Genomic DNA, 23220 nt, shown 5'->3' on the forward strand with positions numbered 1-23220 from the left:
TCTGAACAGGATGACATCTAACTGTTTTATATTAACCAAATCTAAACCTATGAATCTGTCACCACTTTAAATTTTACTGAGACCTGGAAGGGCTGGTTCCAACGTCAGTGTGTATGGCCATAATTACATTATACAAAAAAAACTGCAGACGTTATAAAGTTCTGGTGAACTGGGTCTGCGTTAAATGGAGGTGGAACATGCTGTCTTGAATAAAAAGGCAGGAAGCTCATTAAGACTGACTTTTATATTTTTAGTCATCTGAATTGCTGAATAGGACAAACACGAAGGAAAAGTGACTTGAAAGGAAGTCTGGTAATTAGCAGACACAATCCAGCTGATCCTGTGCCAGCATCTTTCCCTGATTATTATCAGCTCTGTATGGTACTGGATGCTAGACAAGGGCTGTTCTGATAAACATTAATCATTTAAAAGTCACATTTTTATTGAACTGACTTATGATTCCACTTCCTCGTTGTTGTTTTTTTTTTTTTTTTTTTTTTTTTTTGGAAACCAAAAAGCAGGCAGACAAAAATATCAGACATAGATTTATATACAGATAAGTCTCATGAGACAGATGGAAGACAGAAAGATAGAGCTGTTTATTAACTGATTGAACGCAACTTGGATTATATAATCAGATTCCCAAAATGAAGTACTCACTATAGCTAAAAAAAAACTAGAAAGGCCACAGCATTTAAACAAACAAACAAATAAATAAACAAACATATAAATAAATAAATAAATAAACAAACAACTTATCAGTATTACATCAACTACTATTGAACACATACACATTTATTTGATGAATTATCACTTGCTTATTTAACTGCTGTGTTTGGAAGTCTTACAAACACATTGCAATGCACCAATTCAAGTTAGTACCCGAAGTATCCCCTGAAATTTTAAGGTAACAAGTTAATAGTTATGTAAAGCATGTTCACAGTTCTCTGATATTAGTTAATTGTCACATGACATGCAGGTAAACAAATTAAATGTTTTGTTCATGTTTTTATCCAAGTGTTTTATTTAGATTTTCATTTCCATGATTTAATTAATTATTAGCTTTTAACTTTTAATTATTAGGGGTCACTTAATTGCACTTCATAACAGCAAAAGGAATATATTTTCTCTCTCTTTGTATTTTTATATTAACAAGGCACACGATTATCATTTAAATTAATGCGATTAATGAGTTAGATCAATGGTAATCTAATGTAAATTGTAGTCCGTATATAATAAATAATATGTAATCGTATAATCCATAAAAAAGTAACTGTAGTCTGATTACAGGTATTTTAAAATGTAATTTAATCAAATGTACTTAATTTTTGGAATCTGATTAATACAGATTACATGTAATCAGTTACTAACCAGCTCTAATTACCTAAAATGTTAATATAATGGATTACGTTACTAACTACAGTTTTCGTCATGTAATTTGGAATCAGTAACAGATTACAACTTGTGAGTAATTTTCTCAGCTCTGTAGATAGATAGATAGATAGATAGATTGATAGATAGATAGTTAGATAGATAGATAGATAGATAGATAGATAGATATATAGATAGATATTTAACACTAAAGCCTACACACAGTGACCATGTTTCCTCCAGACAGAGTCTCTACAGTTCATCGTGGTGGAAATGACACAACATGTGCTGCTGGAACACCTCCCAGAAACATGGAGAAGAGGTGGACTCTTTTCTGTAACGGTCAGCTGTAAAGGTCATCATGTGAAAAGAGCACTGACCTTTTCGAAATCGGTTGTCATAACAACACACTATATGCTTTATAATGGGTTCCTGCATGTGACAAACTCCCACCTCCATCTTACAGTTCTCTGCTTTAATTCTGGTATTAAAGGAGTAGTTCACCCCCAAATTAAAATTTACTCTAACACCATCCAAAATATATATATATATATTTTTTTTCTTCTTTTAGCATTACATCACTTGCTCACCAATGGATCCTCTGCAGTGAATGGATGAATATATATATAACTGAATATAATGAATATAATAACTATATTGTAAGTAGATGTAGTTAATTAATATTATTCAGTTCTTAAATGAATAATTACATTGTACCAAGGACACTTAAAAATAAAGAGTAACTGAAATGTTCATTGTGATAGACACACCATTACCAATATTTAAGTGTATATAATGTCATCAAGTAGAAATGTATGATGTTTAATTTATCTGCCCTACTGAGCTGGAAGTTTATAATGCACAAAGAAAGATATGTCACTGGAATTTCTGATTCTCATGCATATTTAATGATGGATATCTACATTTTATGGTAATCGGTTCTGAAAGCAGAACTGTTTCAAGAGACTGTATTTAACCTTTTTTTATTTCCCCTCACACGCAACCACATTGAAGAATATATATATGCCCTTAAGTGAAAACCGAACCCAGTCAAAAGGACCATTACTGCTGACTTTTATTCTTCTATTCGCTGGATGACCACAGAAATAGGATTGAGTTTAATGGGATCTGTGAAAAATGCTGGCCGTGTCACTGTGACAATGCTGAGTGTGGCAAAGAGACAGCAACTCAGAGCTTTAAAGTTCTGCCAATAATCACAATATCATGATTCCCCATAAAAGAGCTATCCTGCTATTTTAAACAGATCTATTACAAGCATTCTTTCCAAGAGAATGTCTTTAAAACGAGTCTATTCTCCAGCATTCAGTGTATTAATTTCACACAAATGAACACTTGCGTTAGCACTTAGCTGAGCTTGCATGGGACAAAATTACTTAGGCTGCATTCAAAACTGCATAGTTCCCTGCTATATAGTAGACAAAAACATTATGTGAAAAGAGTAGTATTTTTTAACAGTTGCAAAATAATTACGTGTTCAGAAGAAGCACCTAAATAGAGGGTACATTTGCACGACAGTGACTGTGCTAAAAATGGAAAAGATGGAAAATTCTATTTTGACAAGTTTCACATACAGATAACACGACAACAAAATGATCACATGTTCACATGAAAACAACTAAAAAAGCTGTATTATGCAAGCCAGGCCATGTCACTTTGTAAAAGAAACACTAAGTGCCTGCACGCCTACTTATAAACTGAACACTTTACATGTGCACATGACTTCTCCGTTTTCACAAATTCACAATTTTGTAGTTTACACAGACACAATAATGTTTTTTTTTTTTAGAAACGTGCACTCTGAATCTTCTTTTCCAAAGTTTGCATTTTCAGGTTCCCAAAACATTTGTCGTTTTAAATGAACTTCCAATATACATTTTTTGTCTACTAATTCGCAACACAGTCTTAAAGTATTAGTTCTCCCAAAATGTAAATTAGCTCGTTTTACCATTATTTTAATATGGATAATTTTCTTACAAAAACACATCAATTTGCTACAGGAGCCCTTTATTTACCCCCTGGAGCTCTGTTGGGCACATTTTAATATGGATGGATGTGCTTTATTTGACAACTTTTGGACTGTTAAATAAAAAAGACCCGCCCATGCCATTATAAAGCTTGGAAGAGCAAGGATCATTTTTAAAATATCTCTGATTGGATTCGTCTGAAGTCAGGTAAACCATGGGTATTAGTGATTTATTTATTTTTTTCGTCACTTTTGGATGTGCGTTCATGTCAGTACCATGTGTGAAAATGTGTAATAAAGTTATTATTTTTGTTTTCTTTGCTCAATAAATAAATAAATAAATAAATAACATTTTGGTTGAACCACTACTTTGTCTATCATCTCAGTACTTTTCTGTGCCTTCACCATGGTAGTTCCCTTGCTGTCTATGGAGGATCAGAGAGCATTCAAATTTCATGAAAACAATCTTAAATTGTTTTGTGAAGATGAAAGGAGGTCTTAAAAATTTGTAACAACATGATGTTAAATAATTATTGACAGGATTTTCATTTTTGGGTGAACTACCCGTTAAGTTAATAATTCTCACTATTAACTAGTTGCATATTGGCATGCCTATTATTAACATAGAGGTTGTTTATTAGTACTTATAGCAAATATTTTTCATGAACATATTTTTACATCCCTAATCCTACTCAATACCTAAACTTAACAAATACTTTACTAACTGTTAATAAGCAGCAAATTCAAAGTGAATAGTTTGTTAATAGATATAATTGGACCAAGCACCTTTCTAGTTGATTACATGCATTTGCGTGGACAATGTTTCACCCTCATGCAAAACCCCAAATTGCATGTATTACTTTTGAAATAAACTTAAATATGACCACACCCTTAGAATGCAAATGTTAATTCAAGTAAGCTTCAGTTAGAATTTTTAAACATAATTATTTGATCTAACCAGACCAGATGGTGGATCAGCACCTAGAAAGGGCCTCTACTGCCCTGAAAGACAGTGGAGACCAGGACAACTAGAGCCCCAGATACAGATCCCCTGTAAAGACCTTGTCTCAGAGGACCACCAGGACAAGATCACAGGAAACAGATTATTCTTCTGCACAATCTGACTTTGCTGCAGCCTGGAATTGAACTACTGGTTTCGTCTGGTCAGAGGAGAACTGGCCCCCCAACTGAGCCTGGTTTCTCCCAAGTTTTTTTTTTTTTTTTCTCCATTCTGTCACCGATGGAGTTTTGGTTCTTTGCCGCTGTCACCTCTGGCTTGCTTAGTTGGGCTCACTTCATCTACAGCGATATCGTTGACTTGATTGCAAATAAATGCACAGACACTATTCAACTGAACAGAGATGACATCACTGTATTCAATGATGAACTGCCTTTAACTATCATTTTGCATCATTGACACACTGTTTTCTTAATGAATGTTGTTCAGTTACTTTGACGCAATGCATTTTGTTTAAAGCGCTACATAAATAAAGGTGACTTGACTTGACTAATTACAGCATATAATTTCAGTCTATGAGAAATGGTTCTGTTTGAATCAGATGCACACATTTAGAAGCCATTAGCAATGCAGCGCTAAAGTGTTGGCTTGTTCATGCTGTCCATACTCCTGAGAATGTTATAAATCCCACTCTGAACCGAGTGCTTTTAAAAAGACAGAAATTATAGTGTAAAACCAGCATCCCTTCATTTACTTTACTGTGAAATGCTCAGGGAATGTTTTCAAAGACTCAAAATGCATTGATATAAGCAGGAAATGTGGAATTTTTCATCAAAAGAGAGGCTGACACTAAGTGAGGAGGGCATTTACTTTGGTGGATAAGTCGAGAAAAGTTTTCAAGAAAAACTAGAATGGTTATGGATTGAAGTCTATAATAAACAAAACAAACACATCATTCTTTTCCTCTTAAAGTGGCACCAAGAGGAACTCCATGCTCTAGTACTTGAATACTTGAATGAATACTTATATATGACCCAGTCCTTTGCTTGTTTAGAGATTCTTTAATAACCTTTCAGCAATATTTTAACCAAACAAGTCTTCACCTAATGCATTTAGAAATAGAAGACTTGATGACATAGTAAAGTAATGACAAAATCAAATTTGCTTTGAAGGTAAGAAGTCAATCATTAATGACTGAAAAGTAGGGATGTAGGTTTTTTTGTCCTTGAGTCCGAGTCTGAGTCATTTGATTTTGAGTATCTACCGGTACTGAGTCCCGATCCGATACTTCTATAATACATAAAAACAAACAAATAAATAAATAAATAAATAAAAGAAGAACGAAAAAAACTATAACAGCTATTTTAAATAGGCTAGTAAAAATATTTTAAAATGGTAATGTTTTGCTGTACTTTGGATCAAATAAGTGCATGCTTGGTGAACAGAAGAGACTTCTTTAAACAACATTAACAAGCTTACTTTAATTTGTCTCTAATTTTTAGCTTTTAATTGGCTTATAAATCTATAACTGCTGGACGATATACATAATAATGATTTGTTTATATACTACAAACACTGTTTATCACAAAATAAGGCAGAATAGTTCATATACTGTAATAAATGGTATTCCAGTCAGAACTGCATTGTACATATACTTTATATATCACCTGCTGGAGATGACTTCAAAAACTATATATTGCTATAATAATATATTAATGAGTTTTTGTGTTTCCAAAGGTTTCTGTTTTTCTGTGAAAACAACTGTTTTCATACAGCGATAGCTGGACGCTTTTGTCCATATTAGGAGTTTCCTGATATGACTTTCCGCGCGAAAGTGCCCTCTAGCGTCGAGTATGAATGAAACACACACTGCATGAGAGTTTAGCGCTCCGTGATGTTCATCTCGCCTTATTCTGGGTCCGAATAAAACACCAGATAATGCGCAGACTCCTGTCTCTTTGAGTTTAAATCTATATTTATTCACACCTTTATTATATATATCCGAGTCCTGATCAGGAGGTAACGCTGATTCCGATCAAGTCTAAGACCACGTGATCGGGCCCGATTTCCGAGCACCTGATCGGATCTGGACATCCCTACTGAAAAGATAAGATCAGGATTGTCCAAACCCAGTCCTTACTAAATAGTAATGAAAGCACAAAATAAACATGAATGAACATCAGAAGGTGTCTCGTTTTAATCGTGGAAAGATGTCAATACACCATTTTTCAAATTCAAATCCTGTGATGTTAATCTACTATCTTGTCTGGTTTGTTTGTTGGACAAAATGGCAGATTCAGCATTATAATCATGGGATTAGGGCTTGGAACTTAACTCTGCAGGACAAGGAGCAGGACTGGATGCCCGTCTTAGGTGATATGTACTGTATTTGTGTTAAGGACATTGGGTAAGTAAATGTAAACATTTATTTCATCACTCTCAAACATTTTATCACTCTCAAACTACTGGCTCCTGAGCTGATACTACTGTGGTTTATCTGCCGAAATTACAGGAGATGACTGTAATGCGCACAGCTAATAATTAAATTAAATTTTTATTACGTGAAGTCAATGTAAATATGCTGTTGACACTGAGCTGCATTCAGAGATACAAGATTACTATGAACAATTCTACAAGTATTATGTGGTGAAAATAAAAATTGTGTAATAAAGTTGAGACAAGATTCCGGTGAGGTTTTCATTGCGTTCGCTAAACAGTGAGGTGGAATCTTGCTGTTATCAGGCAAATGTTACAGAGCCTCAGTCTAGGAGCTTCCTGTGGACAGTCCTGTGGGAGATGTAGCTTACACCAGGACACCAAAGCCTCTATTGTACTCTCAATAGCTGCATTATTTATTAGCTTCAGGTGGTATGGATTATTCTGCACAGCTTCACAGTTTGTTTATGGTTGCCTGTCTGAATTGTCAAGAGATTTTTAAGGTCTGGGTACTTGGAGTCTACCATATTCTGGTTGTATCCGCACCACTCAGGCCCGTGGAATAACATACCAGAGAATGTGATACCCTACTGGTCATAAGGTATTCATTTAATTCGCCCTGGCCTTTACTATTAAAGGTGAAGTATGCAATTTCTGCACCACTAGTGGCAGCAAACAGAAATGGCAAAATAATTAGCATTTCCTAAAGGGATTCCAGTGCTTTCAAAACAATGTTATGCAGTCTTAAGAAAAAAAAAAAAAAAAAAAAAAACAGCATGACATTATTTTTCTTTCTTTCTTATTACTGAGGCACAAGATGACTGAATTTGCAAATAATAACAAAAAAATTATATTGTAATTATGTTGGTGACGCAATAAACACTATTACCTGTAATTATATATTTTAGTGCATAACAACCAAATACACATTAAACATTCAAATCCAAGGTATAGGAGAGTCTGCTTCTTTATCCGAACAGATTTGAAGAAAGTGAATATCATCTGCTCACCAAAAGATCCTAACATGGAATGGGTGCAGTCGGACTGTTGATCTCTCACATCAAAAGCTATAGACATAATTGTTTAGAACTGTTTTTGTGGTGCTTGATTTGTGCATATTTCTCTCCTGATTCAGAAGAGATTATATTTTTCAATGGAGAAGGACTGTTATGGATAAAGATTTTAGCTGAAAGCAACAAATTGAAGCTAAAAACATCTAAATAAAGTATTTATTCATTCACTGCAGAGGATCGATTGGAGAGCAAGTGATGCAATGCTAAATTTCTCCAAATCTGTTCCAATAAAGAAACAAACTCATCAGAAGTTAAGAAGTCAGAATGGTTGAACCCTTGGATATTTAATTTATGGATTATTTAAAGTATTTTTGTTAAACTGAAGCAGAATACATTTTAACACACAGACACACACACACACACATGCATGCACCCACCCACACACACACACACACACACACACACAGATGGACAATAAAGTAGACTAACTCACAGTTACACACTTCACCTTTATCATTTTCTACCAAATAAAATTACTACTTAGATAACTCTGTTGGATACCACCAGCACCTAACATGTTTGCACAGACACACTTCCTTTCACTGACAGGAGTGGACTAAGCTGAGAAAATCAAGGCAAATGTGCATCTTTTCATCCCAGTTCTCCGGTATGAGGTCGGTGGGCTGGATATTACCATACACTCCTGAGAAGTATCATCAGATTCCGCCCCAGTCAAATAAATTTAAACATCTGTAACCAAATACAGTTAGCGGAGCACAGCTGTGCACCTTTGTGCCTCTTTTGGCGGAATCTGGAGAAAATGATTTCTCCCACATGTTCACAGAAGGGCAGACATGAATCAAATGTGGTGACATTACAAATAAACCTGTAAAGTCGTTCAGAAGCTACAGGGGATTGAGCGCCGTGCACGATTTCCTAGCGTTACATTAGTGATTCAAACAGAAGTTAATTTTGGCATGCAATATGACATTGAAAGTAGGACACATCACTTAACACAGCTATTTTTTCTTCTGACAATTCCTTGGCTACAAGATTCAGTACCACCTCCGCTCTATAAACCACTGTCACAATACAACAATAGTATGTTTGTGCCAAAGCACAGCAGTCAGTCAGACAATCCCATGAGTCTTCTGTGTCCGAGGGCAACTCAAGTACAACAGTCACTGAATGACACATTGAAATGTTAATTACTAGAATGTGAAAAAAAAAATAATAATAATAATAATTATATATATATATATATATATATATATATATATATATATATATATATATATATATATATATATATATATATATATATATATATATGTGAACAATACACATCTTAAAGTATAATACATTACTTAGCTTTTACTTTTTCTGTGACAGTTGCTTTGCCCGGCAGCTGTTGCTAGATATTCTGGGAGGGACACTGCTCTGTTTTTTTTTTTTTTTTAGTTTTTTTTGATGGTGCTAATGTTGCAAGCATGGGCTGCATTTAGTTTAAGGCATTTATGTGGTGTTCTGAGTGATGTCTAGAATATTGTAGATGCTTTTGTGGTTTGTTTAATTGTTAGGGTGTTGCTCCGATGCTCAAAGTGTTTCTTAGCATGTTGCTATCTTTTTTTTGTTTGTTGTTGTTGCTATCTCATGACAAATTCATACGTATTTTAAAAGCTGGCTAATTTGTATGCATTTGTATGACCTATCTTGGATGATTTTGTATTATTTCTGTGAGGGGTAGGTTTCGGTGTGGTTTAGGGGTGGTCATCCATTCAAAATCCTACGAATTTGCCACCTCGTAAAATACGTATGATTTTTCACGGAAAGTACAAATCCATAATAGTGAGGTTTGTATGAATTCATACGAAAAAGTCACCTTGCAAATGATCGGGTTAACATTGGAATCTTGTCTGAGTATGTTCGAGTTGCTTTTGTGGTTTGGGTAATTGCTAGGGTGTTGCTATGATATTCAAACTGTTTTTAGCATGTTGCTATGTGGTAATTTGAGTTTTTAGCTTATTGATATACAGTTGTTAGCATGTTTTGTGTTGATATTAGGGCATTGGAATGTTATCTGAATTTGTTTAAGTTGCTTTTGTTGTTTGGCTAATTTACTAGGGTGTTGCTAAAATGTTCAAAATGTTTCTTAGGATATTGCCTTTTTTTCAGGAAGTGAACTAATCCTTTAATGAAAGTTGTCATGAACATTGTAATGTTTGAAGTGGATGTCACAACAAATGTCAGTACACTCTTAAAAATAAAGATGCTTCACGATGCCAAAGAAGAACCTTTTTGTCGAAATGGTTCCATTGAGAACCTTTAACATCTGAATAACCTTTCTGTTTCCCAAAAGGTTCTTTGTGGCAAAAGAAGGTTCTTCAGATTATAAAAAGGTAAGAAAGAGATGGTTCTTCAAAGAACATTTAAATAACCAAAAATGGTTCTTCTATGGCCTCGCTTGAAGAACCTTTTGAAGCACCTTTATTTTTAAGAGTGTAGACTGGGAAGAATTAAAAATGAGGGGTTCATTCATAAATTTGTAAGATCTTATTTTGTGGAGATACAAACCAAAAGACAAGACAACTAGTGCAGTGCTGAAGGGAGGAAGCACTATAAGGTCTATATAGTTTCTAGCATGTTCTTTGTTAGTTCTTGGACATGCTATGGTATTCTGAGTGGATTTGTTGTAAAAAAACATATTTGTAAAAACATTTACAAGCTGTCAGGTGTCTTTTCATACATTTATTAATACATTTGCAGTTGTTTTGAGAAGCAGCATTTCTGCTTTCTTGCACACACCTGAACTTTTCAGCTCACAGGTCTGACAGCTTTCAAATCCCCATAGCCTACATAACTCTTTCTTCGTGCAACAGATATTAATAAAATGTATCAGATCAATTTTTTTTATTTATTTTTTTTTTTACACAGGGTTTCCCATACATATCGTACATCTTCAATGTTTCCTAGGAATGGTTAAATGAGTTTTAAAAAAAGAAAAGATCAGGCAAAGACTGTAATTTTTCCACTATAAACTTGTTGATAATGTATATTCTGTGTGATTAAAAATAAGACTTTTAATGAATAATGAATTAACTTTTAATAATGATGAATTTCATTGACCACAATAAAGATGGTGCACTGTAAAAAGCCTTGTTTGCCACTCTTTTCACCAATATGGAACCAGACCATCACTTCATCACAGAGCACATACCGCAATTTCTATCATTTAAAACTAATCAGCCCCTGTGATTTTGTAAAGTAACTGGAACCTGGTATTAGCCTTTTACTGCCAGTTCAATGAGTAGATACATCATGGTGCCAGTGGGCTGTTCACAACATGTATAGATATCATTAATCACAGCAGACTCAAAGAGAGTCATGCACTAGCCTTTGGTAGTTCAATTGTGTTTAAGGTATTGTTTTATTTTTATTCTTATGTTCTTTTTTTCCCCACTCGATTTCCTGGAAAATGTCTGGAATGTTGTTTCCTTACAATGGGGTTTTCAGTGGACGGTATTATCATCTGTACATAAAGTGCTTTTTGACCAACCCTCAGAGTAAGAATTAAGAGTGAATTAAACATAATTAGAACTTTTCTTCAGGCCTTTTGTTAACTTTCTTTTTCAAAAAGCTTTCTTTTTAAATCTCACTTCTCGTAATCAACCTTGTTTTACAAACAGGGCCGGAAAAATGCACATTAGACACAGTGGTTTAAAAATGTGTCTTGACCAAGTAACCACATTACACAGACCTCTCATTCTTGAAAGAAGAAATTTAGCCTGTTTTCAATGCTAATTATGTCTGATTCTGAATCAACCCCTGGTAATATGACACCGCCTGCTCAATTTGCTCTCAATGTTTTCCAGTAGACTGCAGAGGCACAACACTGACTAATGAAATGTTAAGACACATGTCGGCATACTGATTTAGGTGCACATAATACAAAAATTACATAAGTATACATGCACACACTGGATCCATTGTTTAAATATGAATATAGGACTGTCTACTTTAATAATTCTATGGAAAGTCTTTTATTTGACATTAGGCACAGCGGTTTAGTTGTCAGAAACACATCTGCGTATAATAATAGAAAAATAAAAAAAATATAATCATCTTCTGTAATGGCTTTGTCTTCAGAAGAGATTTACACCTCTACTAAGGTGACAGTGTTTTACTGTGGAACTCTTTTTTATTTTATTTTTTTATAAATAAAAATTACTTTGTACCTTAATTCCATAAATGACATCATAAAAGTCTTGCATGATTACCATGTGTATGTTTTGCTGTTATTTTTTCCTTTAAAAGTTAAGCTATACGGCCCTACATACACCTGGTATTAACATCAAACGCATCTCCTGCAGCAACATCTGACTGGATTTTGTGACTACATACTAAACATACTTCACAGTGGGAGTTTGTTAGTAGGCAATCACAATATATGGGTTATTTGCTAATGAAAACTATTTTGGAATTTAATAGTATTGGAAATTTAATTGTGCATGCTTATTTCCCTTATGTTTACATTTACTGTATATTAAAGTAAAAATAAATTAACACTATATGCATTATATTCCTGTAAGAACACACACACACACACACACACACATACATATATATATATATATATATATATATATATATATATATATATATATATATATATATATATATATATATAATGTGTGTGGAATACTCCTTTGTTACACCACTGAACTTCAGATACGTGTATTTCACATGACCTAAACGTGTTCATTTAGCACGTTGCGATCATTATCAGTGAGACAGATGTTAATACCATGAGTAAATGGGGTGAATAAATTCCTGAATATATTGTCTCATTGTAACATGTAAGCTGAGAACGAATTCGATCCAGACATAAATCCCAGACACTACTTATAAAGTGCTTAATGTGATTTACCAAAGTAGCACATGTGCCTGGATAGAGACCATCTTGGTCCTGGAATAACATTCCAATCAACCAATCACACTTTAGGGTTAAGTTAAGGGTTAGAAAGAGGGTTTGGCCAATGATCGCCTGATAGGAATGTTATTCCAGGATAATGTAGCACTTGGCTTCATCCTTCTAAAAAATTCACATTTTCAGATCCTAGAGAGCTCATTATTTTCTGGGGCATCAGTGTGTTGATAAAAACAATCCATGCCAATAAGAACACTGTGAGCTTTAAAGAGTAAACACAAAAAAGAAAGTCTGCAAATATTAACATAAAAAGAATAGAAAAAAGGTTAAAACATAGTTTCCCCTTTCTTTCAAGGGTTATGCGGCTTTTGTGTAGCTCCTTGTTCAAGCCCCATGGCTCCTCTTCAAACACATCCTTACCCAGCAGGCCCTGCTGCTCAAATCATTGAGTGAGTAATGAGTTTATTCCACAGAGCAGTTCTCAGAGTGCCATCTGCTTTGGTCGACAAACCTAGTGCCAAAAGTCAGATTGGAAAGTTGAGTGTTTGTGTGTTTATGAAGGTTGGATATCCACAGCTTGGTTTGTCTGCTTACAATAAATTTGACATTGTTCATTGTTCAGTGTTTGAAGCTATGCATCCTGTCACGAATCTGTGAATGTCTTCAACTGTGGTGACCAAGTATTAGTATTCAAAGCATGACCTGCATATTCACTCTCGGTTTAACTCATTTTCCCCAAATTTTCACTTTGAAATAACCACAAAGCATCTCAAGGAGGATCTCAAGAAACCCCAGTGATATGCTGTCACAATAACCCATTGTTAGCAAACTTGACGGAGCAAAACAAAGTCAAACAAACAGGGAATAAATCCTGCCAAGATAAATATTGGGATCCTTATAAAGATGGTCTAAAAATAATGGATGGCCTCATTTTTTTAAATAATATTTTATTTATCTATTAAGACGTTCCTAAACAGGGAGTATGCCTGCATATATTGACAAAGCCATGAAATAAGGATTTTGTGGTAAGATGTCACTTCAGTCAAAAGGAGCATGCCAGTAAAAACACAAATGATCAATGGCATAACTTCATGTGGCCATAATTCATTTTTCAGGCACACAGGGATGGGAAATCAAAATGGAATGGAACTTAATGAGAAAAGTGAGGCAGTTCGCTTTTATGAGCTTCCCACAAAAGTTGCACAACTTTTCCTCATAACACAAACGACTTGGAGCAAAATTATCCTTTGCCATAAACCATTCAGGCATTTAAGAGCTGAAACTCTGTATCATCTCACCTCTGTCAGTGAATCATGAAATAAAGCTTGTTGTACTCAAACATCTTGTCATTTCTGGTCCAATTTACTCACTGTTAAATGGGGGAAAAAAAGTAATGCTGAGACACTCAAAGCATTTGTGTTAGTCTTGCCTGCTTTTGCAGAAAGCTATATGATGAGAAAGATTTATTAAAGCATCAATGGCTGACAGAACTTAGGCAAAGGTTGAATGTGTTTATGTGTGAAGAAATGTAGTTGGATTCTGAAAGAGACAAAGATGCTGTTTCTACTTACAGTTAAAGCAGTGTATGTTAATCCTCAAAGTTGGTACTCAAGCTAATGGCCAATTAGTTCCAGTTGGGGTGGTTTGGACTCGGACTGCAATGGACCCTTCGCTGGGAGTTTGATTGACAGGTGATCTGATCACTCATAATATAGAATCTGCTATTTTATCTCAAACAAACCAGACAGGAAAGTAGATTAAGGTTAATGGACTTGATCTTGAAAAATGGTGTAATGCCATCTTTCTGAGGTTAAAACAAGATACCTTCTGATGTTCATTCAAGTTTATTTTGCGCTTATACAGTGTAAGAGATGAACGGTTCACATGCTGCTTTAACTGAGGCACTACAGCGACCTGTCAAGACACATGAAAGAGCCACAAAATAGTAGTCATGTTTACATTGCTTCTGTTCTGGTCTGATTTGATAAATGCATAAGTAATCACTCATACTTGAGCCGCAAATTAACATTTTGTCATTATTTACTCACTCCCACCAGTAATGAAGTATAACTTTAAAGTAAATGCAAATTTTGACAGCCATCCTACATTTTCTTGGCATGTTCATACAATAAAAAGTGACGTCATTTTGAGTCTTTTTTTTTTTTTTTTTTTTTTTTATAATTAAGGATCTATTTGAAAAAATTAGTCTGAATGATTTACAGAATAGGTGTTCAACCCTGTTCCTGGGGACCCGCTTTGTTGCAGAGTTCAGGTCCAACCCTAATTAAACAACCCTAAGGGTATTTTGGGGGCCTGGAAAAGTTTTGAAATGCCCTGACATTTTCAGTTTTTTTCAGTTGCTTATAATAACATAATCGCACAAAGCACAAACTGGGGAGCGTTTCCCAAAAGCATCGTTAGCCAACTATGGTCGCAAGTTCTGTCGTTACCAACGTAAAGGCCTGGTTAATGCACATGTATCCATACCTCCAAGGACCCTTCCATTTCAAGAGGCCCTAGGATGGCCAAATCTTTCTCTTCCCCTGTAGGGAAAGGAGGAACTGAATTGATACCCCATCAGTCTTGTTTGTTTCCCTCTTACGTGCCATAGCTCTCCGTTTTGTCACATTTGGAAAGTCTTTCCACTTATTCATGCCTTCTTATGGGCTTTGGTCATGTCCATATCCAGCATCATTATTTTTTTTGAGCGATTTCTGCCCAGATTTTATTTTTATCTGCATTTGATCAGCATTGTAATGCTATTTTTCAGCTATGGAAATAGCTGGACTTTATTATTTTCCACCTCCTCAAAAAGAACTGCAATATTATGCTTTGAAAATTGGGGTTTTTGTGTAATTTTCATTAACTCATAGCTGAATGGCAAGGAGTCTTAAATAGGAAAAGCTGAGCAAAATAAGCAAAAGGTGTCCACAACAGTACATCACATCTTTTTTTTTCTCTCCAATTGTAGCCTTTCAATATTAAATAAGAAATAGTAGTTTTATGAAACTGAAATTATTGACATTGGGATCAGAAAAGAGCACATTTTTAACTCTTTGTGTGTATATAATATATTGCAGAGCAAATGAATGATTCTTTATAACTCGACTCCTACGGAACATCATTTCAAAAGCGTAATTCGAGTCGAATAAAAGAGAAAATAGAACCAAATAACTGTCTGTGCCGGTATGTGCTCATGGCTACAATCAGCAATTAGATTGAAGAAGAAGAAGAATGACGGCTCAAACCAACGTAGTTTGAACCATGGATCTGCGACACAGGTACTATGGTTTCGGCAAACAATCATGACTAGTTATTTGTTTCCATAACGATGCATCGTACTATGGTGGTTAATCAGCGAGTTACGTCGTTGTACGGGAAACGCACCCCTGGGCTACAATAATATGTGAGCAGCATGTATGTACATGATTGTGTTTTTGAGAAAGCAATGTTTATGTGTGGTTAGGGAAAAACTAAAATTTCTAAGTCACTGAAATTAGGCCATTAAACAAAAGCTAATTAAAGGGGTCATATGATGCAAAAATGCAGCGCATTGTGATTGGCTGAGTACTTCAAGCGTGTGATGGAAATGTTACATCCCTTAACATAATGTGATGCCTTCTCCAGGCACGACAAGACAAAACCTCTAAAACACATAACTAATGATTATAATGACTTATACTGTGTTTTTACACATTGTGTTGCGTATCGCGCATCGTAAACATAAAACCATATCTGTGTTTGTGATCTGAGAAATTATAACAACAAGCGCTACTCTACACTGCTTAAAACTTGTGTTTGAATCATCAGTGGCAAATTATTTAAATATTTTAAAAAATTGCTTTCACAACGAAACACACAGCGTCTCCACAACATGGCGGTAGTGGCAACAGCAACACTACAGTAGAATAAAAGTTACGCCTTCTTTTTTTTAATGTACATTTGGGTGGCATTATGCTAATCTTCCCACACAGTGACGTAGGCGTGGGGGCGTTTTTAAATGAGGCGTTTTAGAGGGATATGGACAAGTCTTAACATTTATAAAGAATATCTAGTTGGATTTTAGACTTCTTTATTCACCAAGAGCTTGTAACACTCCAAAGAGAAAGGAAACATTTAAATCGCATCATATGAATCTTTCATATGACTTCAGAATCACTTGAAAAGTCAGAGGCCAGCTGTGCTGAAGCTGGTTGGAAATAAAATTTCCCCTGGAAACTGTTCCCCAGGAGCAGGGGAACAGTCCATCGAAAAGTAAGATGAATGGCAAATAACTTTAATTTTGGTCTGTTTATCACACAACTACTTTTATAATATGTTAATTGTACTTTGGTGTTCATTTTGAAGCTTTAACTCTCAAGATCTCATTCATTGCCTTGCTGTTTAAATCATAAAAACACAACTATTTTATGTCTCTAGTTTTTGTCAGATAGTTTGTTGATTTGATTTACATGTCATAGACATTTCAGCTATCATCATCTCCAAGTTGTGGTCCACCACAAAATAACAATTCTGTCTTCATTTACTCATCCATATGTCTTTCTAAGCATGTGTTACTGACTTTCTTTAGTGGAACACAAAATAAAAAAATAAATAAAAATAAAGATAAATTTAAATAAATGTAATTTCCCATTGTCTTTCATTGCATTTTGTCCATTCAAGGCCTTTAAGAGATGGCACAATATGAATTATTTCTTCATGATTTGCTTCTGGTCAAGAGATAATAATTCTCTCCCAATTTCATAAATAGGATGTTTGTGAATGAAAAGGATGCAGAACCATTTATTTAGAAGATTCACTAACAGACTGACTATTCTAAGCCACTCAAAATATCTTCAATCACAGGAAACAGATGAAGGATTTGCCACACATAGCAAGCTATAAAACAATAGGTCTGATCCCTAACCTGACTATTGTATTAGAGAAGAAGAAGAAAGGGGGGAAATCCCAACCAAGGAAGGCACACACTAAATTCAAGCCTTCTCTGAAGCATAATTTGTATCAAAAGTTGAGACCGACATGAAATTCTCAGTTCATCATTTTCAGCATATGTAATATTGATCATAAAAAATAATAATATCAGCACATTAGAATGATTTCTACAGGAACATGTGACACTGAAGAATGGACTAACAATGAAATCAGCTTTGCATCACATGAATAAATGTAATTTTAATCTATCTATCTATCTATCTATCTATCTATCTATCTATCTATCTATCTATCTATCTATCTATCTATCTATCTATCTATCTATCTATCTATCATGTAATACAGGTCAAAACTTTTTTTGTGGAAGATAAATGGGGTTATTATTGAAATGTCAAAGCTATGAAAATACTTGAGTGTCACTATGCCCCCCCGGTGTGGTTACAAAGACAGTAGGGGTGGAGGATAAAAGTGAAAAAGGAAGCATTTAATATCACATTGTGTAGCTTATTTTGCACCATTTTAATTCGCCAAATAGGTAAAAATGCACAGCTCTTGCTAGGCAAATGGAAAAGCGAATGCAAGTGGCAGCATATACTATACATCAGACAGCCATTTTAGCCGCTGAAAGCCCAAAACCTGTGGATAATCAAAACCTTCTGATGTGAAGAACAGAAGTGCCGAGTATGGTGTTCTGCGTTTGAGGTCTGCACTCCAATCACCATTTACTCAACACCAAGACACTGACAGCCATGAGCTACTTCTGAGGCACAACTTTAATAATATGTTGAGGTATTTGACATGCTCTTTCCTGTTTAAAAGAAAATATTATTGCAAGTTTTAGAAAAATTCCTCCACCAAGAGCATCATTAGGTCTCTGAATTTTTGGAGAGAATGAGAAACAAATGCTGGGACTTTGAAACAGCACCTCCAGATATTTCTCTCATGAGCTTCTGCTATTTCAGGCCTATCACAATAATTCTATCTGGGTCACTCCTACTATTTGCCCCCTTGTGGGCTTTAAAACTTCTGGAAAATGAAACATACTTATAAAAGAATCTGTATGCACAAAGAGAAATGCAAAGGTTTTTTTATTTTATTTTTAATACAGGTCATTGACTTAAATTGGATCATTTAGAAGAAGAAGAAAAAGGTATACTATACTATTAAAAACATTCATTCTTTTCTCTTTTTTTTAACCAATATATTACAGTGTGGTAAAAATAAATAAAATGTATATATATATATATATATATATATATATATATATATATATATATATATATATATATATATATATATATATATATATATATAGTAATAACTTACAATAATGTACCATTTGTTAACATTAGTTAATATGTTAAGTATCAAGACCTAACAATGGGTAAACATATAGTATTAGTAATAGTAGAGTAGTTTTTTTTTTTTTTGCACCTCCATATAATTTGCATAATTTGTTGCACCACAACATTCACATTTATTTTTATTTTTTTTCTGTTTAGGTACCGGCAAGATGAAAACTCCAGAATGAAGAGCTACATGTCAAGGTACATTAAGCACCACACCAAGGCCACGTTTACAAACGGTACTTTTGACCTACTTTCACCCACAGTGTTTTTAGAATAAAAGAATATATACTGCTGCATATAAAAATGTGAATGTGCTTCAAAATTTGCTGATGTGAAGAACCTCAGGGGCTGGTGGCTCACATTGTGTTCAGTTTAGCACTAATACAGTCCTGCTAGCTGAAGTCTATTCACTCTGCACCAAAAAAAAAAAAAAAAAAAAAGTCTTTATTCTCAAAATGTCAGAAATGAATTCCTTGGGAAGCACAATAAAATGGTTTATTATATAACAACCCGCATGTACTTTCAAAAATCTAGCCCAAGGAGAAAAAAAAAATAGACTTGGCATTCAGAGAGCTGAATTCTGCCACAGTAAAATGGCCTCTTAGAAGTCCACAAAAACATATTCTCAAAGATATCTGTAGAGACATTTGGTGTGCACAAGAGGTTACGATAATTTGTGTTATACGATTTGAAAAATCGAATCGGATTTCGCATGTCTGCAGAAACCGAGTGCACACATTTTATAACAGGACTTAAAACTTCCCTCTCCCGCCTAAACCCAAATACATACCACTTTTCTCAAGGAAATGCAAGTGTCACCGTGGGATTTATCAACTGATGTGTCAGTCATGAGTGATCAAACGCTGGGTGGTCGCGTCTGAAACGAACGCATGATGCTGTGCAGACTCAGCTGGCAAAGTGAAGGAAGGAAGGAGGTGATGACAGAGAGAAAGAAGACTAGTGCACTCCAGAGACAAGACATGGTCATGAAAACCAAATGAATCATACACAGAGCAAGATTCTCTTATAGCAGATGAATAGACGTGCATGCCAGCGTTTGCAGTTAGTGTTTCCAAGCAGAAAGGAATTTGGAGCTTCAAACCTTTGTGCAACACGAGCACCGGTTTTGACAAAACTGTGGTTTCTGCAGAAGAATGCATCTCGTAATGAATAATAAAAGAATCTCAGTAAGGCCGAGTGTAGGATTCTGTTTCACAACACAATAAATATGAGCCCACAATGAGTGGATAATAAGAAACACTTGATTGATTTCTTTTTGGAGGGTGGGGGGGGGGGTGGTTTGTGTGTGTGTGTGTGTGGGGGGGGGGGGGGGGGATTGGGGGTGAGATGGTTCTGTGGTCTGTGGAAACTTTCAAGAAAAAAGGTGGGAACATGGTTGGTTGATGACTTCATATAAGTCTGTTGTTTCAGTTGGTTAGAGAAACTCAATACTGTATTTGCAACTTCCCGCAAAGAGAAGAAAACAAACTGAACTCAATGCGCTCACAAACTCAATGCACACAAATGCCAAACTAACTACACATCCTAGGTTTTGGCACTTCTATACACAAAGGCAATGACTTGTTCTGAAATCTGATATATTGATTTGTAGCGTCAGTGCCCTGTTAGGTAATGACTTTACAGACAGTGCTTGCTCACAAAAAGGTACATCTCGAAATTGATTTCAGTTATGCTTCTGAGATAGCATAATTGTATAATGACCTACAACATATAGAGAGCCTTCCTACCACTGTAAGTTTCCAGCCTTCGAATACAACCCTGGTGTACAGTACCTACACATCATTTTAGTTGTAATGGCCAATTATCAAATATACCGTTTTTGAAATTACATAAAGGTAAAAAAAAAAAAAAAAAACACTTATATAAAAAAAGGATAAACCTTGTTTTGCCATTATTATTATTATTATTATTATTATTATTATTTTATTTTTTTTTGCATTCTTGCTAGCTTGCAAAGAGTTTTCCAAAGTTTGCCATAATAATATTGTCAAATATTGTCAATTTTTTTTTTATGGCATCAAACCCATTTTCCTTATCACTTTGAAAGCACATGATGCATATGCTGCAAGGTATTTAAACCCAGGATCATTCAAATTACTCTATAAATACATTTCTGTAGCACCATTATTACATACCTTACTGCACATTTCACAGCAGTTTCAAAGTGAAACATCCAGTGAGTGGTGCTAAATGTTGGTTCAATAAGTGACCCTGGTATGTATCTGCTACACTGATGTTGGCACATCTTGCTGTGTTTGTTTTCTGCTGCTTCAGGTACACACTGAAAGTTAAAGGGTTAGTTCACCCAAAAATGATAATTAGTGATTTACTCACCATCAATGCACCCTACTGTAGGTGTAAATGATCCACCAGACCTGTGGTCTAAACTCTTCGAGGAATTTTCTTCATTGGTGGCCATCAAGACAAATCATCAGATAATAAAATAAATAAAAGTAATACAAATAAATAACAATAATAAATAATTTCAAACACTTTGTGTAGTCATTTACTCACCCTCTTGTCATAGGACACATTTCTATTCTCATTCTGCCCAATGAAGTGTGTTTCTTCTGCTGAGAGGACAGCCTGTTATTTCTTCTATGAAAGTCATGGATGGTATTATTAGTGCTGGGCAGCTGTTCCAGGTGGTATTTCAGTGGGTTTAGAGAGAATTGCAAGAAGCTGCCATAAACATTTAGGTTAAGTAGTGTACAGTTAAAGACGACCCACATAAATGAATACAAATACTGCTGGAGAGTTTTTGAATATGTAGAATAATGTGAAATCCAAGAAGAGCTGCTCAGACCCTCTGCAGAGTTGAAAATTGTGTGGGAACTCTCCATCTACTGTTAATTTGGTGAGGATTAAAAAAAAAAATCTTTGGTATATGAATGAGGATGCTAAAACTTTTTTTGAAGACTGACTCACAAGAAACTCTGGTGTGCAGAGTGGAGAGCAAAGTTAGATTTGTGTGATTTGCCCGAAGTCAAAACCCAAATTTCTATGGAATAACTCTATGCTTACATAAACAATCAAATGTTATGCAAAAATGCTGTGCATGGAGATTTTAACTTGCTGTCTAAAATTAAGAAATGTTACTGTTCTATACAATTGCTCCCCTTTTCTTTCCACATTCAGCTCATTTCAAGACTTTGAGAGAACTCACAAGATTTTGATCTTAAAAGAGCTGCTGTAATGGCCCACATTTGCCATGTTTATACAGTGACAGCACTTGGTCGCTGAAAATTTATAGTATTTCATCAGCTAAAATGCAATCTTTTAATTTTGTCAAGCACTAAAAGCTATGTGAATATAACTGAATATTTGGACAGAGCCAACTGAAAAGCACAAGTACACCATTCATGTAGGAAATATCATGGAGAGCTAGGTAAAATGACATGAAAAGATCGTCCCGACATGGAGCGTCTTTCTGTTTATATATTCTGATGATGGGCCACATCAAGGGCTCATTTGGTTATCCATTTTCTTCTTAAAAGCCTAATGAATTTGCTGACCTTGGCAACATATTAAAACAAGCAGGTCAGCTTAATATGAGCTAACTGAGAGATGCATTAATGGCTAATCAAAACAAACAGTGTCTCTTGGGGCTGAATTAATTAAGATAAAGACTCGTAAATAGGCCCTGGCCATTCTGCAAAGACGAAATCAAAGATACACAGCACCAATTACCAAGCAGAGTAGGGCAACAAATGGCAAAATCATTAAATTTTTAATTGGAACCAATCTAAAGGATCAAAATTTTTATCCAGTTTATTTTTGATCTCTCTCTCTCTCTCTTTGTCCCCATTTCCCATTGGGAGCAATTATTTGCCCTTTTATATTTTCCTTTCTTCTGATCCTTTTGTAATTTTTTTTTTATTTTTTATAATTATAATAGTCTCATGTCATAATTATCACCGATAAGCAATCACCTAATTTCAGTACTGACCCAATTGCTGCTTCTTTATCAGAAGAAGACAAATAAAAATAAATAAATAAAGTGAAGGCTCTTGAGGTAGTTGGATGTGACTTCTTGGGAAAGCTGACATGGTACAATCTACCACAGAGTAAGTTTATGGTACTGTAGGTTGTTGGGATATTCCCCAGAACCGTTATCTTAGTGGAAAGCAGAGCTCCATTCACATTTTAAACAGCTTGTTACAATTAAAATCAGAATGCCTTCATATCTCCAGTGAATACATTGGAGTTTGACTAGAACATGCTATGAG

Source organism: Carassius gibelio, chromosome B20, assembly GCF_023724105.1.
Source record: "Carassius gibelio isolate Cgi1373 ecotype wild population from Czech Republic chromosome B20, carGib1.2-hapl.c, whole genome shotgun sequence".
In the NCBI taxonomy this organism is placed as follows: domain Eukaryota; kingdom Metazoa; phylum Chordata; class Actinopteri; order Cypriniformes; family Cyprinidae; genus Carassius; species Carassius gibelio.